General features: G+C 43.8%; 1 protein-coding gene across 1 annotated transcript in view; it reads right to left on the reverse strand.

Moving 5' to 3' along the window:
• Positions 1-20,643, reverse strand: part of HTR2C (5-hydroxytryptamine receptor 2C) — a 215,984-nt gene extending 195,341 nt beyond the window's left edge. The window contains exon 1 of the mRNA XM_053990331.1: positions 19,966-20,643. The gene's annotated coding sequence lies outside the window, so the exon portion shown is untranslated. The remainder of the gene's footprint in view (positions 1-19,965) is intronic.
• Between the last annotated feature and the right edge of the window lie 3,275 nt (positions 20,644-23,918).

Here is a 23,918-nt window from a genome sequence, read left to right on the forward strand (position 1 = left end):
TTTCCAAACTGATGATTTTCTTTTAGGGCTTTTCAAATGTAAAGTAACAGCCATTAAAAAAAAAAAAAAAAAAAAAAAAAAGAAAGAAAGAAAAAGAAAAATAAAAAGTGCTCTGCATCGCTGCTTTCTTCCCTCCTCCAACTCCTGGTTTTCACTCGATGGAGAAGTTCTCTCACCTCTGCTAAGACAAGGTTTCCCCCTCCTTCTGAACATCTTAGCATCCATCAGGGACACCAAACAGGATGAACCTGCAGACTTCTCCACCTTGACAGTTCCTGAATTCCTATACTGTTTGCCAGCAAACAAGTAAACTTCAGCTTTTTAAATAGCAATAAATTCTTCACTTCTCCCTGTCCTCTAAAATACCATGTACATTCACATCTCTCTCAAAGCAGTAATTGTGCAAGCTAGTAATTCTTAATAATTACAATGAAGATGCCTAGACTATTTCTGGCTACCAAAATTGAAGTTCTTATAGAGATGCAAATATATTATTTTTAGAGATGCAGAGCCACATTTTATCTCACAGTCTAATGGCTCTTCCTTAAAGGGTTGCAAATTTTCTTGTGCACTGTGTTTTGTCCTGCTAATGTGGCACTTAGAACATGGGGTTGCCAATACGACAGCATCTGTAAAATTTCACAGAGGAAAGGGGAAACTATTATTTTAAGTACAGTACTTTTGCCTCCACAAAAGTGAGCTTTTTTTCTCATACTGATGTTCTTCAAAGTAAACAGTAAGGATGGGGCTGAAAGAAGGAAGATATTTCCATGAGCAGATTCCAGGGTGCAAATAGAATGAGAAATATCTATGCTAATCAGCCACTCTTCTTCATCACAGCACACAAAAATTGCCTCACATACTTCCACACTCAGTGACAGAAATCAGCCCTTCACTCCATGGTACAGTTTGTAGTTAATCTGATTTTCCTGGAAACAACATCTTTTCTGTTTAACTTCTTTTACTGCTGTTGTAAACCTATTCTTTTCAATATGAATTTTGCAGACAGGCTTTTACAGGTAGCCCAAGCTAATTCTTTTGAAAATGGCAAAATATCCCTCCTTTCCTATGAAGAGAATTGCTGTGGGCACAACTGCTTTAAGGAACACCAGCCAAAGGAAACTCCTCTCCAGGGGTGCAACAGCTGGCTTCACCAGCTCTTCCAAAGCCTTCAGGCTCCCACCAAGTTTTGGTGACCACGTAGCCTCTCCTGACACCATATTGACTGTCTAGTAGGACACACAATGGGCAAACATCCAGAGCTGAGGATGCTCTTTAATGACAACATTGTTCATGTACCTGACAGTATTATAACTGGAGTTAGGTTAGGGAGTTTCCATGGAAACAAAACATGACACTAAGAAATAAAGCAGAAAACAGATTTGGAAAGCGGGTCCCAGGCTGTAGCCCACTGACAGTCTGGAGGAACTCCAGCGCTTGTCATAGCAATGAGAGAGGAAAATAGGAATAAAATAATTCCTTATGAAATTGTTTCATCCTGTCAGAGCTATTTTAGTGGTGAGCTATTTTATTGGGGCTATTTTATTTCAGAGCTATTTTATTGGTGGTGAGCAGTTTGGGCAGAAGCAGGACAACCTGTACTACTGCAGAAGCAGCATCTCCAGCCAGGCAAAGGAGGCAGCAGTGCTCAGAGCTCAGCCACAAGCAGAGAGACTCAGCCCTCCCAGCCAGAATCAAACCCTTTAAAGTATGTTCAAATGCTGGTAGTTCCACCTTCCCCTATCCAGTGTGCTACAGGAACTGTGATCTCAGATGCCCTGCTGGCAGCCTATTGAGAAATTGGGATTGCTCAGGCTGCGTGTCCCAGATGAGCAAGCAACCAGTAACCCTTGGTGTGGAGTCACCGGCCCTTTTCCACCAGCCATCACTTCAAGGCACAGGTGCAAGATGACTGATAATCACTGCCACCACTGCCATCTCCAGCTATTTCACCACAGAGCCAGAATTTTAATTCGACCCAAACACTTCACCCAGACAGAGGAAAAGGTTCACTGGAAGGCAGCAGTTAAGAGAGAAATGCTGAGATCTAATACTTCCATCATGGCCAAAAGGAAGTGAAGGAGCGTTATCTTTCTTTTCAAACACCACCACCACCTAAAAACTATTTCCAGGAGCTACACATTGTTAGGATTAACCTCATTGCAGTCTGGATAGAAAAATGGGAGCACTAGCCCATTTTTGCTAGAAACCCTGTGCATTAAGGCATCAGGCACACTGAGACAGCATGAAGTGAAATTGCATCTCCCCAGCCTTAAGCAATGTCAGGCTGGGACAGAGCTGAGCGGCCTCCTCCTGCTCCCCAGCTCAACACAGGCATCACACTGGCAGAGTACAACTCTGTGCTGCATTACCAGCCCCTAAGTCAGCTGCAAAAGAGCTATTTTCAAACCAGCACAGCTCAGGTTTGCCTGGGTTTTGTAGCTTCACTTCTGAAAGCTGCATGGCCATGGAGTCCTTCACAGGCTTCTGCGTCCTGAACAAAGAGGGGCACACTTTGACCCTTATCTAGATAGCAATGCGGAACTCAACAAGTCAGCCTGAGATTTTTCTTAGAAGCCTGATAAAGTACAAAAAGTTCAAAAAGGGAAGAAGAAGGTCTTGGCTTTAGACTCATTCCACCTACAGTAAAACTTTCACTTGAATGGTTATATGTACTGTTTTCTTGCACTTGTCTGACAAGTTACTCCTCTTTGTGCAACAAATTCTCATTCAAAAATAACACTGCCAACAGGTTCTAAGAAATATCTGCACAAGACAATACACCCTTAATTTCTGAGCTCTTTGTAACTTCTTACTCAACTCCGATTGAGGCATGAGCATGGCTCAAGTGTGACAAGTCTGAAGAAGGAAGATTCTTGCAGAAAAAGCCTGGATTGCTATGCAGAGAACTCAGTGATTTCTCAGCTCTGCCAAGGTGCTCATGCCAGGCATGTCATGAGTCCCAGTGATGTGCATGCCTCAGTTCTGCAGTGGCAAAAGGAGATCAGAGACAGCCAATGTTACCAGCAGACCTCTCTGAGGCATAGCAAGGTGACAGGCCCCTGGGGACAGCCTTGCTTGTACTCACCTTGGCCTTTCTCATCCCCTTTGACTGTAAAACCTTCTATCTGGATATGATATTTAGCACAACAAGGGATGTCACAGTGTGTGTGACATACAAGAAAAAAACCAATGAAGTCAAAGACATACTTCAAAAAAAAAAAAAAAACCCACATCCCATTAGATTTCTTCATAAATATCAACTAACACATCCTACAGTAATCACTGGATTTTCAGTTCTGTTTTGAACAGGAACAATCCATGCCAGTTTAACTTTCATTTTTGTTAATGCCACCTGAACCTTCATGGACCCCAGCCTAGGCTTCCTCCCCACCCCTCCACCTGGACCACCAGTTTCCCCATCTTTGGTCCAGCCAGCTCTGAGAGTCATATTCAGGGGATAATTTACATTATTTACATCATCCAAATGGCACTGAAGGGCATTAACTACATCCTTGGCTAACAGCTGCCTCCCTTTCAGGAAAAGCAACAGTTGTGGGGAGGGCAAAGAGGAGAGCTCCCTGTTTAGGAGCCCCACAAAGGGAGTTTAATTCCACAAGATCCAAAGAACTTTGCACATCTATAAGGTCCAGGCGTGGCACTGAGTGTATCCCCGACCATCCTGTAGCAGCTCACAATTTAATACACTCAGATTATAGTTGAACAACAAGTACCACATGCCTGTTTAAGAGAGGCATGAATTATTGATGATGTTCAGGAGCCCTATTAAACTGTCTAGTGGGCCAGCAAGAACATTCAGTAGTTCAGACGCATCAAAATGAATAATAAAGCTTTCTATTTTGAAGTTTGGCCGTTAGAGAAAAGAACCCTGGCAAATATATAATTTTGTGTAATTTCACTTGGATGCTCACTGTAATAGCCGTAGTATTTATGACACCATGAGTCATAACCATACACTCCTCGGATAGCAAAGACACCATTATCCACACTATTTAAAATCAGAGTCCTTATGCAGGAAAATATTCAGCTAAAGGCAAGGCCTGCTTTTTTGCCTTAAACGATAGGCTTAGTCTATAAATATGTACTATTTCTCTATGTTCATCTGTGTTAGCCATGAAATGCATGTAAATATGTGTTAGAAAAGGAGAGTTGTAAACATTATGAGAAACACCTTCCAGTAATTCTTTAGATCCTGCCTGTAAAATAGAAAATCCAATTAAATTGCCTTCTTCGAACAAACCCTTGTCATACAATAATTAAATCATAAAGTAAAGCCTCTCTGAAAAAAAGACTATTGCACATTCAAAACATGATACCCACTCGCATTCTGGCAGCATTTGTGTGTTTCGCTGAGTGCAATGAGAAGACAGAAAACAAAGTTATCACCTTTCTTTTGAATGAAGGGCAGCGTGGCCTAAAGCTGTTTTGAGGGACATTTTCAGTAAATTTGAGACAAAGGAGGCTTTCCTCCGTTCAGTTCTGGCAGATAATCAGCTGCAAGCTTGAGAAGTTCCTGCACTGAGGGTCAGCATCTCCCTTTCCTTCCTCTTCTTCCCATAATGCGTAGGAGACTGTGGCTCCTGAGGATGTAACCCTTGCTGATTGCCAGCAGAGTTTTCACAGCTGCCAGGGACCTTTCCTGGGTGTGATACTGCACACAGCCTCTGGGACCTCACACATTTATTCAGTGCTGTTGATAATCACTTGGTGTAAACCTGAGCAGTAAAATATTTATTCTGAAAGACCCAGTGTCTTCATTTAAGGAACCTCCCAGCAGTTTGAGACTCAGAGTCCATGTCGACCACTGCAGTTCCAGTGAAACAGTAATTGGCATTTAGAGAGATGTTGTTACATGATGTTCAAAGGCATTTAACAGGATGTAGCTGCTATGTAAATATTACATAGTTTTTATTCACAATATGCTTATAAAACTTCTCTTTTTAATATCCTTCCCTGTTTGCTTGCAATCACCATCCACATAAAAGTCATTCACTTGGGAAAATGTTTAATCTAGAGTTGTTATATTCTATGTCAAGCCCAAGAGACCACACAGAAATTAACTACACCATCCCAAAAATCAACCCTTTGCCTCTGCAGAACTCTACTCTGAGCAGTAACTGCCCCAAACTCCAGAAAACAGATTACTGAGCCTGTAAACATAGAGTACTCTCAAAAGCTTTCCTGATAGTGAAGCAATTGTTAACAGGCAATTTTGCCTTAGAAGACACTAAAAGCTGAATACATCTCCAGAATTACATGTGCCCCAACATTGCCATTACAAAGCATTTTTATATAGCAGTGCAGCACAGCTATTATAAAAGATGACATCGACTGCTCCAGGCAATATTTTGTCCTTGGATCTTCATCTTTTCCAGAGTCAGCATCCACATTTGTGCAAAACAAGAAAAAGATAACAGGGTCTGTTGTACAAAAAGAGCTACCTGTTCCTATCATCTTTACAAAATAAACCCCTCATTCCTTATATTTCATCTCCAATCAAAAATCTGTCATCCTGACAAAACTGAACTATCTTAGAAAATTATATCAAGACTTTCAAGTTTGACCTCATAGCTACCAATCACCCAAGAAACTACTGCCATTACGACATACATCCAAGCCCCTTAGGATGCTTTTCATACTATTAGGAAGTCTAGTATTCAATTTCAGCATTTTCTCATTTTTCCTCAATCAGCCAGAAGCAAAAAAAGTCCCTGAGCGACACAGAGCAAAAGAGAAAATTCTATCTCAGTGTCCACTTTTCTCACAGAAATCTCAAAAAGAAATCAGAGGTGAATATAGCTTTATAATTATTATTCACAAAGTGTTTCCAGTGAGCTTTTTCCTCATCTCTGGGAGATGCAGTGTTCTGCATCAATGTCAGACAACATGGCAAACTCACTTGCAAATTCTGTAAAGAGTTGGGAATTCATCATTGCTTGGGGCACTGATGTGGCTGGTAGTCATTTCCTGATCAAAATTACCTTCTGTAATGGCCCAGGACATAGAATATACAATAAAACACTAATGCAGCTGTAGAGCATCACTTCTTAGAGACTAAGAAGAGACTGGGGATTGTTGCTCTGCTTGTTTATGACAGATATACTGAGAGTCTTTCATTTAGAGTCTGGAGTTAGTTCTTTCTCCAACCACAGCTAACAGTCAGAAGACAGACCATTAAAGCTACAAGCTCATAAAGTTTTAAAAAGTTTTAAAAAGAGATCCTTTGAAAGCATTCCACAAAAATGTAAGTATTTGTTTGTCTTACAGGCAGGTGATGTCATTTGTTTTGGCTTCATCCCTGTGAGGGGGAGCTCAGGAAAATGAAATCCAGAAACACGAAACAGGCACAAACACCAGCTCAGTTTTCCATCATGCCATTTTATGTGTGCCTGTGCCACAGCCAAGGCATGCTTGTGATGGACCTCACTGGTTTCACTCAGGAAAGTTCATTCAGCCAAGCACGTGCCCACGTGCCATCCAACAGGCAGCAGACCTGAAGGAAATACAGAGAATCCCCAAGACCAGAATGAGCTTGGCTGCAAAGCATGAGACACAGGTCTTTCTTTTTCCCCTACCAAATGTCAGTACTGTGGAAGCAGTAAACACCCTGTGAGATTAATGCAGTCATTTTACATTGTTCTGCAAGTCACTACACGAGTCAGGTGTCAATGCTGAACTTTGTATTGATTAGTGAAATACGAGCTTTCCTAATATTTTGTAAAAAATAGTGATATTTTTTAAAAATGAAAATACTTGTAGAGATTTTATTTGGAAATTTAATAAAACCTAGGGAGTTAAAGACTTTGTACCCTCAGGAAGAATGGCAACGTTAAGCAGTCCACTGTAAAAACAACGCCCTAAAGTTTGGATAGGTTTAAAAATATCTGGTTAGAAAATAAGTCCAAAATGTATGATTCCACTTAGGAAAAATAGGAATTCCCTCAGTCTGCTTATCTGTGTTCTGGCACCTTCCCATTGCCTGGGACAACAGCAAAATTGCCTCTCACCCTGCTGCCCACATGCATCCTTCAGCTGGCAGCCAGTCACTCGTGGTGTTCCCCAGGGCTCAGCATTGGGGCCAGCTTCACTGACGACCTGAACGAGGGCATCGAGGCCACCCCAGGCAGATGCCACCAGTCTGGGAGGAAGGCTCTGCAGAGGGATCTGCACAGGCTGGGTCCATGGGCTGAGGCCAGTTGTGTGAAGGGCAGCCAGGTCCTGCCTTGGGTCACAACAACCCCCTGCAGCTCCAGGCTGGGGCAGAGGGGCTGGAAAGTGCCTGGTGGGAAAGGCCCTGGGGGTGCTGCTCAACAGCAGCTCAACAGGAGCCAGGTGTGCCCAGGTGGGCAAGAGGCCAATGGCACCTGGCCTGTCCCAGCCATGGCGTGGCCAGCAGGACCAGGACAGTGACTGTCCCCTGGCTGGGCACTGGCGAGGCCACTCCTCAAATCCTGTGTCCAGCTCCGGGCCCCTCACGACAAGAAAGACACTGAGGGGCTGGAGCATGGCCAGAGAAGGGAACGGAGCTGGGGAAGGGTCTGGAACACAAATCTGATGAGGAGCAGCTGAGGGAGCTGGGTTGGTCTGGACAAAAGGAGACTCGGGGTGACCTTCTCACTCTCTACCACTCCCTGGAAGCTGCAGCCAGCTGAAGGTCAGCCTCTTCTTCCAGGCAACCAGCAACAGGACAAGAGGAAGTGGTCTCAGGCTGCGTCGGCAGACGTTCCAGTTGGACATCAGGAAGAATTTCTTCACAGAAGGGGTTGTTGGAAGGGGCTGCCCAGGGAGGTGGTGGAGTCACCATCCCTGAAGGTGTTCAGGAAATGACTGGACTTGGCACTTAGTTCATTGGTCTAGTTGACAAGGTGGCGATCGAAGATCGGCCTTTATGATCTTGGAGGTCTTTTCTGGCCTAAACAATTCTGTGGTTTACGTGGCAGAACAATAAAACGATCACTGTAAGTCATCTTCTTCTACGATGCATTTTAAAAAACTGAATTTTAAAACCGTGCTTTCTGAGCTGTGAGGACAGAGAGAAAAGGAGTGACATGAGCCCAGGCAGCCCAAACCACAACAAAATAGACCCCTGCAAGCACACGGTGCTTATTGCTTCAGCAGGAGGGAGACAGCGTGCCCTCCTGGCTATCTCTCCTCCCAAATTAGCATCATTAACACAGGATTCACACCTTCTGTTTCCCAACCCACAGGAGATTTCACTCAAGTGCTGCAGGCAGACATAATATTTGCCCTGCCACCGATGAAAGAGTCGGGGGGAAGCCATACCTTATCCGTTGCAACTCTTCAGAAAATTACTTGGAAGTCCAAACCTCTCCAGCCTACTTTGACAGACTAAAGCAACACAAACCATACAACACAAATTGGAGAAATAAAAAGAGAACTATCATAAAATCTGCAGCCAGCAGCAGACAGGGACAAAGTTTAAATCTCCAGTTAATAGCACCTATTACTTTCAGGGCTCACCACAGATTAAAGAATTTCATCTCCCTTTGAAAAAAAATACCATTCCTCAGGCTGAGGATTTCATCAAGTTCTCCCATGGCCTGATGAAGTCAGAGTCTGTCTGACCCTTCATATGCCACTTCTAGGGTCACACTGGCATCACCCCAGACCGACCAAAGCCCCTTAGCAGTGGCAGCTGCAGTCATCCACCGGGTCCCTGCTTGTCTCCCCGAGCACCCCGCATACAGGTTTCCCTCACTGGATTTGAAGCGATACACGGAATAAATCAATAGACTCCACAACCTGGGGTAGTTATGCAGTGGGTCTGTATGTCAGCGCCCGGCACAGGTGAGATAGCTCTCCAAAACTTGTGCCCCGAGCCTCAGTCTCACCCACACCTTTATTCCCAAAGCTGTTCCATATGCAATACACTGCACAACTTTTTCATGCACATTCAACCCCTGGCCCCGCCTGTCCTCGCCTCTCATGCTAAATGGGTCCACGCCCTTCTGGGCACGCGTGGTTTGCTGTGGTGGTCGTACGGGGGTCTCTCTGTGGTCCTGAGGCTGAAGATTTTGGTCTTCCTCATGACTGAACTTTTGAACTTTTCCTCTCTGCGCGTGCGCTTTTGGTCCTTTGGTGTTATCTGAGTACGTCTGTCAGTCTTGATGGGCTTGGAGACAGAGGAGCTTCTTTATCTGGGTTCTTTGCCTCTTCTGGTATTGTTCTTTATGCAAGAAGCTTCAGAAATTTGCATTTTCCTTTGCCCTTTGTACCAGGCAGAGGTTTCTTAAGTAAAAGGTTGAAAATTCAACACATAACTCTACAAGCTAAATTATAAATGCTTAATTCATTTGGTTAACCTAACTCTAAAAATCTCTGTTTCAGACTGACCCCAGGTGTCCCATAAAAGAGTCCTAAATACTGGTTCTTTTAAATCATTTAATCGTGGTGCAGGATACGATAACAGCTGGAACTGGTGCCTCCAGGGAGGGACCCCAACAAAGGAATCCCCGGGCTTTTATGCCCTCACACCGAGCTCCCATTCCAAAGTGACGCTGAGTCAGGGGTCTTGCTGCTGTTCACCAGCTTCTGCAGAGTCTCAGAGTGCCCGGCCACCCCCAGCCAGCAGCAGCGTCCCCTTGCCCTTTGTCAAGTGAAGTGTCCGTGCTGGTTCCCAGCCCCTTGCCTGGGGCTCTGGCCATCTCCCCCACCCAGGGCACAACCTGCAGCTCTCACTGCAGCTGCACAGGTGCTTCCTGCACCAGGAGGGGTCCTCTACGTCAGCATAATGACCTCTTATAACCATGCTCCAACCCAAATTCTAATCATCCCACATTAAAAAATGCACACCTATCTTTTAATATGTACAAATGAGTACTTCAAGACAGTAAGACTTGTTTTTCTAATTTTTACACCACAACTAGAAAGCATCTGCACTGTGAGATAGCAATAATAACTCCCATTTAACCAAATTTTGTTTGCAAGGAGCACAAGGTTATCAATTCAGCAAAGGATGTTACAGCATGCCCCTACAGTGAATAACCTCCAGAGAAATAAAGAGTAGGGAAAATAAACACCTCCCAGGTAAAATGGCTATTACCTTTAGCATATTTATAATTTGGCTTAATGGAGAATTTGGAGATTTCTTTTTGCAATATTTCTTTTTATTCAGCTTTTACAAAGACTCACATTCTTTTTCTATGCACCCTGTCTGCATTAACAATCATTAAAGTAATATCTACTTAATATGCCCTTGCTCATCAGCCTAACTTGAGGCATGGTCTGACTTGGCAGCACGATGAGCAGTCCTTCTCTGTGCTTTCCATCCTGTTTAGGGTATAGGCTGCTGGGCTGCATTTGCATACATTAGATGAGCACAGGTGTCCTTACTGTTAAGATACCAATAAAACATTCTTTTAAGAACAAAATTAATCCACTCATCCTAAAAAGGAGTCTAAAACATTCTTAAATAATCATGGCAGCTTCATTTGGGGAAAAAAAAAAAAAACCAACCAAAAACAAACAAACAAAAAAAAAAAAACCCACCACCTTTTAAGCATTCATGGCTTAAATATTTATTAGGATTTCTAGAAGAAATATTCTTCAGCCCCAACATAGCCCATGTTTTATTTAAATTAGCATTACACCTAAGAGCTTTAGCACATATTTTCTTCTCAGGCAGTCCTTATTACTTTGTGACTGTTCTGTATCACTCCTAAATAACAGTGTCACCAGCTAAATGGAGTGAGCCATACGTACAAATGATTTATACAGATCTAAAACATGTATCAGGAGGCATATTTCCACCCCGAGTTCCCTGTGGCAGCAAAGAAGCTCCGTGCCTTTCTGCCCTGAGTTTCTAATGAGATAATTTGCAAACGCGCACACTCCTGAGCCCTGGCACGCACAGCTTTGCACAAAGTTGGAAACCTCTGTCTGGGAAAGGCACACCGTGTGCCTCACCCTGTTCTGAACATCCTCTACAGCCACTGCAGGCATCACTTGGCACGGCTCACTGGAAGCACTCCTCTGCCTCTGCAAGGAGAGGGGAGAAAATAGACAGGAAGAGCGGTGCCCAGTCTTATTCAACAGTCACACGGCAAGCGCTGGAGCAGTTCCAGCTGTAGGCACTTATGGACTCACCTCCATGAACAGAAGAACCTTTTCCTTACTGGTGAGGTCCAACAGTGAAGAGCTGGGTGCTGATGATCAGTCATGTCAACAAAGTGTTCCTGTCTTCCCTTTTTGGTCCTTCACATGTCATCCTAAAGAAGCTTCAAGGACTCAAAAAATTTTGTGGATAACATACAAAGTAAAAACCAGAAAAGAAAATATGTGAAGAAAATAAGACTCTGAAAATAATTTTATCAGCTGGCCATCAGGTGAGGATAAGTCAAACTATGGTGTTGCATGCTGGAGTGTTGGAACCCTGGTTGCTGAGAATTTTAGACTTTCTGTGCTGACAGACACTGATCCCCAAGAGAACACAACATTTGACCTGAAGCCATGGAGAAAGCTTCCAAAATTGAATTATAGAACTAAGATTATGTGTGTGTAGTTTGATTAAAAATATATAATATCACATGGTAAAAAAATTTGAGTTTAAGGTTTTAGAATATAGTAATACATATAAAGCAAGATAGAGGTTTTAAAGCAGAGGCTGGTCCTTCTTCTTTACCTTCTTCATAAATTTAAGTGGTATTGTGGAGCAGTGATGGTAACAGAGGAAGTATCAGATGAAGGACTAGGAGCTAAAGGTCTAACACCTGCAGCATCACTCATCTTACTTAGCTACTCAGTACCCTGGATAATATGTTCTACATACTAACAGAGGTATTTTTAAATGCAACTTCAAACCTAGCATTTATAAAATTGAAGTGCATTTTTCTACCTCCTTCACACAGTTCAGACCTTGTTTCAGATTTGAAGGAATACTGGAGAAAACAATCTGTAAATAAAGAATGAACCCCAAAGCAACCATGAATATGTAGAGAAAAAAGCCCCCCAAACATTCCACATAACTTCTCCTACTGCTTTGGGCCTCTCCCTTCCCTATGTGGCCATGATTTTCATAGATTTTCAGCATCACACTTATCAGATTTTATTGCAACCAGTCAGAGCTTGAACGCCACAGGAATCTGTCAAGCAGCACAATCATAAAAGGGCTGATAACCAAACACAAGGACTTTTCCCTTCAGCTTGCCACACTGCAACCATCTCAAGGAGACAGAAGGGAGAGAACACAAGCTCCTACTCGATCAGGTACAAGGAGTCCTGTGAATAAACCTCAGGACTGGCTCAGAAATAAGTGTGTGGCTGTCTATGCTAAGCTAAGCGAAGCAGTGGCACGAGGAAAGGCCAGCACTTTTGGAAAGAGGCAGCTACACACAAAAATTTGCCATCTTGTAAAATTGTCCTTTCCTCACCCACATGGTGTTTGGCATAGCCCCCACTGGGCTGTGCTTAACTGGGCTGTGCTTAACACGTTCACAACAGTCAGGCAGACGTGACATTGATCACTGCTGCCAGGATATATTAGGATTAGTATATTCTCACCCTGCTTTTTACATTATTCTCTAAGCATCTGCTATTTGCCACTGTTGGAGACAGGATACCAGGCTGTCAGTAATTGTTAGTGTCAAGGAAAGAAATGGACTGCTTAAGAAAAAACTGTGGAAAAAAATGAAGGTGGCAAAAAGAGAGAGGAAGAAGTAATCAAGGTGGAATTATAGCATCTCAGGGATGAGGTCAAGGGGTGCTAAATAAATAATAAATACCAGGCTGAGCACTGAGGGGATAGGAAATCAATTGTAAGTGGTCACCTGGACATGAGACCCAAATCAGAATCACAGAGCAATTGCTAGACTGAACTCCTAAGGAAAACAAATAAACAAACAAACAAATGAAGAAACAAAAAAAAAAAAAAACACCAGCAGAAACCTTAGAACCAATGAAAAGCATGGCAAAACAAGAATACAAGAGTGCTCAAAAACCAGTTTTGTAATTTGCTTTATCTTTGTCATGGATTTTATGAATACCTCAACAGCAACCTATTCAGTGTTTCCTGGATAAACATCACCCAGTGACCACGAGGAGGCTGAACCTGAAAGCAACAGAAATCCTTGTGACTGCAGGGCCTCCTGAACCTGCATGTGATGGGAACCTCTATCAGCCTTTTGAATAATCCTGAAATTTTTTAATCTATTTAATAAAGGAGGGAGGAAGGACTAGCAGCTGTGCCAGCACTGCAAACTTGTTTTTTTGCAAACAGCTCAGTGACACACCACACACTGACTGTAAGAATATCATTACCTGAAATTACTACAGCACGCTTTAAAGATCACTGATAATTGACAAGATGTAATTTTAATGAAGAACCATCAGTGAATGGAAATGCTTTTAACTGGGCCTACAGAGACAACTTTCACAGCCCAATGCAACTCAGAACTGGCTTAAGTGATGAATATTGCCAAACTTAGACAAGCACAGTCAAACAACTCAGTCCTCTCCACGTGCCCTGCTCTATCAGAGATCAGACACTGTAACAGAGCAAAACACAAGTCTGCTTGTCTAGGATCAAAGAATTCAGTGGGGAAGAATCTATTCCTCTTACAGAAGGGGGAACTGTTACGTTGAAAGTTGGAGAATTGAAAATACATATGGGAGTCAGAGCAGATAATAGAACACAAGGTCCCAGGGCCATGTTGGAGCTACAAGATCTAATGACACTTTTAGATGTTTGAAGAGAGGCAAGGTTAGAAATGTCATATTTGTTTTTGTGTATGGTGCAAGTGAGAATATTAGTAAAATCTGGCATTCTGCTGTCCCAGAGAAACCATCTCTAATGTCCACAGCTAAAAAAGATGCTGAAAACCACGGAGAAATGCATAGAATTTAAGTGCCTGAAAACAGATTGTGTGGAAAGGGTTTAAATTACATGATCTCTTTAGCAAAAAGAAGGCTGAATAATGATTTGTCTACATCATGGGAAATGATTTGCATTACCAGCAGGCTCCTTAATTAAGCAGACAAAGGACAAAGATGATTCAACTTATGGAACAAGAAAATAAACAGATTTGATTTATTATTTATAAATCACCAGAAATAATTACTCACCAAAACAACTACCCTGAGGATACCTTTGAGATTCAGTTATCTGCACTCTTTAAATAAGCCTAAATATTCTACTGAAAGGGAGGAAGAAGTTGCTGGGTGAAATTTTTTATAGCCTGTGTCATCAGGATGATTCCAAGGATCACGCATGCATTGCTGAACTGAGGACTGCAAGAGAATATTTGCCATATTCACACTACAGTACTCAGACCTGCTTATTTACATGAGGTTTTATATTTGCACACAGGTTTAGAAAATAGAGAATGAGATGATTAGCATTTAAAAGCAGTTAAGTTATCAAGACAAGAGAGTTGTTTGGTATATTTATTCCAGCATTCAGCTATTTTATTGTTGTAAGCTGAGTACATAGCGCTGGGTACCATAAAATATAAAAAAATAGGCTTTTTCAAAGGGAGCATATATTAGATTTGATCCATAACTGCAAGAGTTTCAGTAGATGTACAATAGCCCCCATTAGAAACATTAATATTACAGTCTTCCACATAACAATGTCCACAATAACTGTGTGCAAACCACTGTATGTATTAAAGTGTGGATAATTAATATGCTTCTGCATTTTATTATTTTTTTCCTTTGCAAGCAATAGCTGTTCTAAAATCATATATGTCTGCCCAGAACTTCCTGAATGTCACATATACTGAAAAAGAAAAATTGTGGTCAAATGCTGCAACTCTTGGCATGAAAACACACTCAAAATTCCACATTTTGGCTGAAACAAGCCTGCTGGGTAAATCTCAAACATAAAATTCTTCATGGCACAAATCCCACTCTGCTGGTCTTCTCTCTGCAGCAGCAACTGCCTGCATACAATCAAGGTGTTGGGAAGTGGGAAGGAGCAGAAGATTCACAACGCCCACTGACACAAGCACGTACTATCCAAATCAGTCTGTAACTGACACTGATTTTGCCACTTTGGTTTCACCACGAAGCCTGGAACATACAAGTCTGGTAGATAAAACTGCTACTGAACAGGAGGGGGGAAGCATGACCAGCAGTGCCAATCAAAGAGGTGGTTTATAGAACCAAGTAGCAATATTTGCTCCCAGTGAGTAGAAACATAACAGCACCTGCTCTTGGGATGCTCAGGACCAAACAGCAGCACATGCTTCACAGCCCCACTCCATCACAGGGACTGACAAAAATCACTCAATTCAGCAAGGCAGAGTTAAACCTGCGGGGTCAAATCCTCCACTAAACCCTTCAAAGGAGCCTGGAGCATCCCAGGGGGGGCTGGTGGTTTGCTGAACGTGGACTGAGAACAGCTGCTGTGGTGGTGGGGTTCATTTCACCCGGTGCTGCCAACACCACCCCCACACCCAGCCCTGAGCCAGGCACACCGGCTCCACCCAGGGGGCTCGAGAGGACTGGGCTTTTCTAGCCTGCAATTCAGCTCATCTTGCTGTAGACAAGGGTAATGGTCCCCTCAGAGTGCTTTTTTTCTCTCCTGCAAAGAAAATCTAAACATGAAGCTTCAACACCAGTGCTTGCAGTGTCCGATTCTGCCTGTCAGAGCCAGGTAATTATATCTGTAATGACCAGTGAGATCTTCCATACTGTCACACCTAACAAATAAGCCTGGGACAGAGCAGGAAGACCAACTTTGCTACTGCTTGAGCTGGAATCAGAATTTATTACTTGTTATCTGTGGAGGGAAAAAAAAATCAAAATACAGAAATTGGTAATAAAGGAACTAATTGGTCATAAAGGAACCAGAATGTGTCCTGCTGTCCAGAAGACCAAAGTGATGATTAGAGCGTGTCCTGGCTGTAGAGCAAATTAGCTGAAGTAGTTACTGTGCAACTTGAATTCATGGACTGTGGCCCAAGGATGGAAAAGTCTTGGCTGGCCGTGGGGCTGATCTGTATCATGTCCTGGCTCACCACTGAATGCAGCTTTGCTGTGCAACAACCTCCCACCTCTGTTTTCCCCTTTTTCAATTGTGCAGAATTCATACAATATTTATAGCATGGGAGGAGTATTACAGTGATGGGGGGGTGATGCCATTTCTCTAATGTTTGTTGATTTATGGCTAGAATGTGCAATTCAACAGCTGAGGAATGTATCCTTTCTATTCATGCTGCACTGCTCAGAAGTGCTCACATTTCAGTCCATGTCAGCTGAACAAAGGTAGTCATATCCTTGGACACTTGCCACTGCAGCTATGTAGTAGAATTATGGTGCCTTGAACATTTTATGATCTCTGATGATAGCAGCATTTACACTGGGCTGACAGTTCAAATTAATCTGATTTTCAGAAGTTAGAGCATTTAATTAGGATTGGTAATAAAAATTATAGCATTGAAGAAGCATTATGACAGCATCTGTCCTGATCCGGGGGTGGGGGGAATCAGGATTTTTTTTTTTAAAAGCTATAAACTATTAAATTTGGTTAGTCACAACCAAAGAAAATGACCTTCTGGAACAATAAACAATAGATAGCAGCTGCCTCATCTTTGGGGTGGAAAGACACTTGATAATTTTGCACCTCAAAACATTTCTTTGATGTGTTGTAGAACCCACTCAACAATACAGATTCCTTTCTGTACATTTTTTAAGCAACTACATCCTAGCACTCCATTTTTACTTTTATTGCCTATCAGACTGGTGAGAGCAATATAATGATTCATCATTAAAGTACTCCTTAAGCAGCTTTGTTCCTATTTGTTGCTATATATATTAAATAGAAATTGCTCTTTGAATTCACCTCTAAAGTCAGACTCAGTTTTTTATCTAACAAGAATGGTATCTCCAGTCATCTTCTGAATCTAGCAAAGTGAGAAAACCTTTTGCATAATATAAATATCTGCATTCTCTAAGAGGAGACTGATGCCACCACCTACCATGAATGCATTTTATAAGTGGTACAAAGCCATACAGAATTCAAATGCAGTCTCTTAAAGACACTCCAGGCGCTCTCAGAAAGGAACAGTTTTATGTCCAACTCAACAGTTTCTGGACCACAGGCTTTACTCACCTGTAGCTGGCTTGCAAGCAGCATACAAACCATAAAAATGGAATGGTTGCTGAAAGAGTGCAGGTACCTAAAGACAGGCCTTTGTTTAAATCCCCACAGAAACCAGGGGAATCGCTCCCTAGCAAATAGTTATTTCTTTGGCCTGTCTGTTACCCATCTCCTCACCACCTGTGACTGAGCAGCAGCACGTGACTCCCCAGCTATTCCAGCTTGGCTGGGCAGGCACAGGACCTAATGGAAAAGAGCAGGCATTTTCTCCAAAAGGGCAAACCTGCAGAGATCCCAGCATCTCTGCTGCCAGGTGAGCATTGGGCCCACAAGAACATCAAATTTGGCCCCTTTTTGCAGAGGGACACAGGGGGAGTCTCTGCCCTCTGTCTCCAGGATGGGCAGAATGTGACTGCCAGGCAGGAAAAGGTGATCAGTACAGTGTGTGTGACACAAAATGCTGGCCAGTCCCCATCTAATAAACTAATTTTTTTTTAATTACCATTATTAACTCTCAACTTCCACATAGTTAGAGTTTAATGCAGAACTTCAGTGCAGAGCAGAAAGGCTGCTCAGCAATAATCAGTGGTTCAAATACATTGGTCTGATTTCCTGAGCAGATACAAGTAAGGCTGTAAGGAAGATATTCCCATCCACTTCTTCAGAACATAACACATGGAAATACACCCCAATATTTTGCTGTTCTTGTAGAAGGACCCTTTGAAAAGACACTTGCTGGAATAGAGGCACAAAGATGACCAAAATAGTTGCTGGCCAGCAAGCGCCCGATCCAATACTGAATTGCGCCCAATCTTGTTTAAGAACCATTTTGCTTTGATTCAGCCAGTTCTAATCACCATTCTGTCTGTGTGCAAACAGCAGTAAATGGGATGACTAATACATATTCTTTTCAAATGTTTCCTGCACAGACAATGGTGTTACTTAATGCCCACCACGTTTTATAAGTGCTGTTCTAGAAAGAAATCATTCAGATGACCTTATACCAGTTCTGGAGAGATTTCGCTGAACATTTGTACATTTGTGTTTTCACTACTCTGAGGAAAGCCAGAAGATTTTTCTCCTCTTTGTGGGAGAAATAAGAGTTGCTATGGAGCACTGGATATCACCTAGTGTGTGGGTAAGAAGGGATCCTCTTTCTCGGAACAGAGAGAGCAGCTGCTTCCCAGGTATCATCACAGCCTCCATCCCTGGCAGGGATTGTGGCTTCTTGATTCATGCACAACAACAAATCCACCAGATTTCTTTGTGTGCTTCTGCACCTCCTACACAGAGGTCTTGCAGAGCAGAAGAGGTCTTCCCTACGGGATCTCAGAGGAGGACACACAAGTGTCCTGTTCTAGCAAAAAGAGAAGGGAACAAGTTCTTGACTGCATTTGGGCCCAAATTACAGAAAGAAAGAAAGAAAAAAAAAAAAAAAAAAAGTGGGGGGGGATTCTACTCCAGACTTCCTTATGAGTTATGTCAGTGCTGAGTCAAAAACAGCACAGCAGTCCTGGGGAAACTGAGGCGGCAATTACAAATTCTCTGACAAAAATGCTCAGGTAGCAACACATTCCAGTTAAGAATCTGTTGCTACCTGAGCAAAGAAAACAAAAGTGGCTAAAGAGATTTACAGTGCAGATGACAGTGCTGCTCTTTTTTCTGAAGAGTGCAGTCATGAATGACACATTTGTTCTGCCTGGGTGCCACAGAAACACTTCAGAAACTGTTACACAGCAATGGCACTGCTGGCTGTGCTGTATCAATAGCTCTGCAATGCCAGAAACAAACGCAAACCACTCTACACGTGATGCAGGTGCATAATCTAGGCAGCACCTTCCTCTTCTGCACAGCCAGGCTTCCTTGGCAGGGTCTGCACTCAGGAGCCAACAGGCAAACCTACATTTGTGGGTCAACCAGGCCAACAGAATCAAAGAGTATCCAATGCCCAACACTCCGCTTTTCCAGAAAACTGGAAACTTTCATTTCAGCTTGATCTTTACAGAATAAAACTCCCACTGGAGGTCTCAAGACAAACCAAAAAGAGCGTGCCTTGATGGTGGGAAGGAAACAGTATCAGCTGCTGTTGATTTTGTTAGGGATTTCTCAAGAAGGCAACTTTCAAAACAAGCCTAAGTAAATTTGGTGGCACTGACAGATTTTTTTTTTCTCCCGGGTACTGGTGCAAAAAATCCTCAAGCAAAGATTCTGGATGGTAAAGTAGTTAGAGTTGAACAAAATTCCTCTCCACAGGGCTGGGAAAGCAAAACACAAATCCCAGACTCACACATTGCTGCTTCTAAAATAAATTTCCTTCTCTACTTCCGAACATCAAGATCAACCCTTAAGGACTTCAACATTCCCTCTTCCTCAGAGAAGATCACCTTTTTTCTTCCTCTTAGTGTAATTTCACTCCTCAAAAAAACACCAGCTCCCTGTCAGCAGCATTTTCCCTCTCTGTGTGGGTGCCCTCTGTCCTCCCCATGCCCACAGGAGCAGAATGAAGGGACCTGTAGAGTGCACTGTGTCTCAGTTTCTGAACCAAAGCATAACCCAGCATACCGCAGCCAGCCTCACCGAAAGGTCATACAGCAGGAAGAAGTAAAAGCTCCCAGGTGCATTTCGCCAAGACAGAGGGCAGTTTGTTTCAATTAAGCGCAACAACTTTATTGCCAATCAGAAAATGTATCATTCGGGTATCCTTTGCCCTCTCCTCCCTGCTGCACACAAAGAAATCACACACATATTTTCTGTCTGGCATTATAGATTGCAAATTAAGTCCCGTTCCCATGGAAAAAATTTAAAAATTTTATACCCCGTACTGAGGAGAGGACCGTATCCCCTCGCAATAGATCATGGCATATTGCACAGGCTAGAGCACCTACCTCCGTGAGCCGACAGAGCCAGCAAATCAACATAATTCCTCTTGGATGGAGACATTTACCCCAGCTCAGACAGCCGGGGCTCTGCTGCCATGCCTGGAGATTCGGACACACCAAGAAAGCATCTTCTGTGAGCAGCACGGCTCCTCTCACACACCGAACTGCAGCAGCAGCCTGAGAGAGCAGCAGCAGTTGAATTGCTGCACATGTATCTCTGCAGATTATTTCCTGCTTAAACACTTGGCGTAAAAGCAGATGCTCTTAACCCTCTGGAGGCCTCTGCCTTCGTCCCCCCTCGGCAGAAGAAAGCTAGCAACTCCAAATATTCTGCGGTGAGGCCGGAGAGGAATGACTGGAGACACGCAGGGCATCTTCCGAGAAGTAGTCCCAAGCTCGTGCTAGTTGCAGTCACTTTGTGCTCAGGGAGCCAAGCATTCCCACCGCATCCCCAGGCAGGCACCACACGGTTCCCACTGCATCACCCGCTGCAGATCCCCAGGCTCCAGCAGAGCACCGCTTGTGGCTCACGCCGGAGCCCCGGCAAGGGTGGGGCGGCCAGAGGTCCGACCCCGCGGCTGGAGGCCACGGCCGGGCGGGCGAGGAGGTGAGGGACACGAGAGGAGCGCAGGTGGTGCGGCGAGCCCAGCAGCGTGACCCCAAGTCAGGCGCGCCGGGCTCCTGCTCGTGGCACGGGGCTCTGCGGTCCCGGGCGCTGCCCCATCACCCGCGGGCACCCACTCGGCGAGCGGCAGCGCTGCTCCCTCTCAGAGCCCGCGAATGTGACTGGGAAGCATGGCTGAAAACATGCTACAATTAACAGGAGGGAGGGAGATACTACTGCTCTCCTGCTAGTCTTAAAGGCACATTGCTCACATGTGCCTGTCGAGGATGCAAACGCAGCTTCAGTCCCGGCGTCTCGCTCATCTGCAGGCGGCCAAGATGCCCAGGCAGGAGCCCCGTCCGGGTGTGGGGAAGGAGAGCACCCCAGGAGTCAGGCAGTGAAGGGGCAGTAGCAGGAGTGCCTCCATCAGGGGCTGGGCGTGAGGCCTGACACGCCTTCGCCGCTGCGCTGGGAGTCCAACAGAGCCCCTGTCACCCAGCCCGACTGCTCGCCCCTGTCACTGGCAGCTCCACCATCATCCCAGCCAGACACGGGGCACACTGGCCACTGCCCCCTGAATCCCACATGGGACTGTCTCCAGCAGGCAAGGAGGGCCTGGTACCCCCTAGGAGCATGGTGGCCCTCTCTGGTCTTGGTAGCAGAGTCAGGTTGCTCCCACTGGGGTCACTGGCCCCAGCAGCAGGTGCAGTTTTGCACATTGGTTTTACACAGCCAGAAGCTGAGGCACTGAAACCCAACGTGTCACATATCCTAAAGCTGTGATGAGTTCAGCAGGTCTTAGACTGGCTGTAGCATCTGGGGCCACAGCCGCCTCCCTCCTGCCCCAGGGCTGGAGCCAGCAGGCTCTGCACCAGCTGAATGCCACATATTCTCTTTTCTTCTCCTCATCCCCTCTTCTGAGTGCCTTGGAATACTCTGATTTGTCCTTCATCATGTCATAGCACAGATACAACAATAACAATGCCAGTAAGTCGAGCCCACATCAAGCTTTTCCCTCCCATGCCCCCTCGCCAACAGCTGGCATCTGAAACTCAGAAGTCTGCAAAATGGGTGATTTACCCTATTAAAAATCTCCACTTTTTTCCCAGTAGCAGTTGTTGCCATAGATAACATGCTTTTCTGAGCAGGACAAACTAGTGTGAAGCCCAGAACCTTGTTAAGCCGCTTTGCGTCACACAGCAACCCGTTAGCACCTTTGAATCTCCAAGGCCGTGGAGACACCAAAATTAACCTGATCAATACTGCCTCCATCACTGAGAGGGAAGCTGTTAGCAATGTGGATATTTTAGCCTGAGCATACAAAGCCAAAATAAATTACTATGGTGAAAAGTAAGTTAAGCATCCCGTAACTTAGTTCCTGAAAAGGAAGGTGCCCTTAACACAAAACCAGCAAATACTTGCCACTGATGCAAGAATGCATCACAGCAAAACAAATACTTTCTTTCCTGTAGGGCTAGTAAAACATGATCCCCTGATGAAACAAGTGCAATGCATGTTTCACTGCTTCCAGGCCATGCAGCTTTGTGCAAAAATACCGCAGTGAATTAATCCAAAATGGTCTTTATTAGGTGTTGCATATCTTAAAGAAAGTCTTTTTAACACCAGACCCACAAAACATGTATAAGTAGTAATCAAATGCTCGGCAGAGACACTTAAGGCTTTATGCTCCTGAAGTTTCTCCCCCAAGTATCAAAGATCAAATTTGTTCTCCAGAAGATTGCTGAGGATTTCTCGAGTTTAATGCTTCCTGAGCTCGTTGATTGGTATGCAGAAACAGCACAGTGACTACCAGCACATCACCACAAGTATCTGTCCTGAAAGAAGGCAGTCCTCTGCAGCACACTCAATAGAAATATTCTGTGTACAGGCACTATTACTTTTTTAAACCACAACACCTGATGGACCAACCAACTTTAAATTCAGCGGAAATGACCACCTATTAAATTCATAAGATCAAATGTTCTTTTGAGTTATTCCATCTCGTACAACAGAGCGTTTTGGCATGAGAAACTCAGGTCAGCAGGGTCATATCTTTCTGTCAGATACCAGGTCTGCCACTAAAAATTCTGCACATGCTTGCAAGTGCATTTTTTTTTTTTTTATTTAGTGTAATATGAGATTTCATTCTAAAAAATATTTGTGTGTAAGGAAGCCATCATATTGGGAAGTGTCACACTACAGAAAGCTGAATCATTAAAGTTGTCTGCAAACAACTGCAAGACCTAAAATTCACATCACAATTGTACTAAATTGCATATTCTACCAAATATATGAATTCTAATTAGACTACATTGCAAAACAACCCTTCTCAAAGACTTTAAATGCATAACAAATAAATGTAAACCATAAGAAACACAGCCACCATTAGAGTGGGGGTTTAAAAAATTTTAAAAAAGAAAAAGAACTTTGGAAGTCAGAAACCTGATTATAACTACTCCCAGCTTTCAGAAACACGTATTCAAGCACATTGCTATATGATACCTGAGGAATAACAACTCTAAGACCTTTTAAAACTCAGAGCTCCCAGGTGGTGGATGTGTCCATGCACACAAAACAAACAACTACCCAAGAGACAGCAGGCACATTCAAGAGCATCCAGCATGCTGACCCTACTGGGACTTACAAAAATAAGAGCACTAGTTTAAATGGCTACTTTGGGAAAAAAAAAATAAAACCAAGCAGGAGCAAGAGAGATGGAGGCCTGGCAGGATGAAACTATACCCACTTGCATGGGTCCTGTAAATATTGTGGTTATCTCTGCTCAGAAATCCCAGAATATTGACCTCAGCCTTCGTATTACAAAATTCTCACGCTCTGCTCCTGACACTCGACATCTGACATCTCTTTATAATTATTCTTTTACTGCATTCATGTAGTGTATGAGGACTAATCCATCTTCTAAGAAATGGTTTGTGCCCTGCTGTTACCAAGTTGCAAAAGATCATGGTTGGTTTGTGGCAGGTAAGTAAACAATTCATACATCATGTAAACCATTCATATCTCTATTGTCAGCTCATCCTTCAGGTGACATGTGAAAACCCTTACAAGTGTGAGGAAAGGGCTCCATACAGTGTGAAAAGCAATGTCAGCACAATCATTTCAGCCTTCTGGAGAGTGATGGGGGTGGCCAGAGTTTCACTTGTGCACTTCATGCACTGAAGCACTGCATTGGCCAATCCATAGAGGCAGGCACCTGAACTCCTGCAGATGACAATGGCAAGAGCAGCACTGGAAGATGCCAGGACACCCTGGGTAAACAACAGGCAGGGAGATTGTCCCTCCAGAGCCTTGCACCCATTTTTCTCACACACTGTAGGAGCCATACTCAGTACAG

This window comes from Vidua macroura, chromosome 14 (genome assembly GCF_024509145.1).
Source record: "Vidua macroura isolate BioBank_ID:100142 chromosome 14, ASM2450914v1, whole genome shotgun sequence".
Lineage (NCBI taxonomy): Eukaryota > Metazoa > Chordata > Aves > Passeriformes > Viduidae > Vidua > Vidua macroura.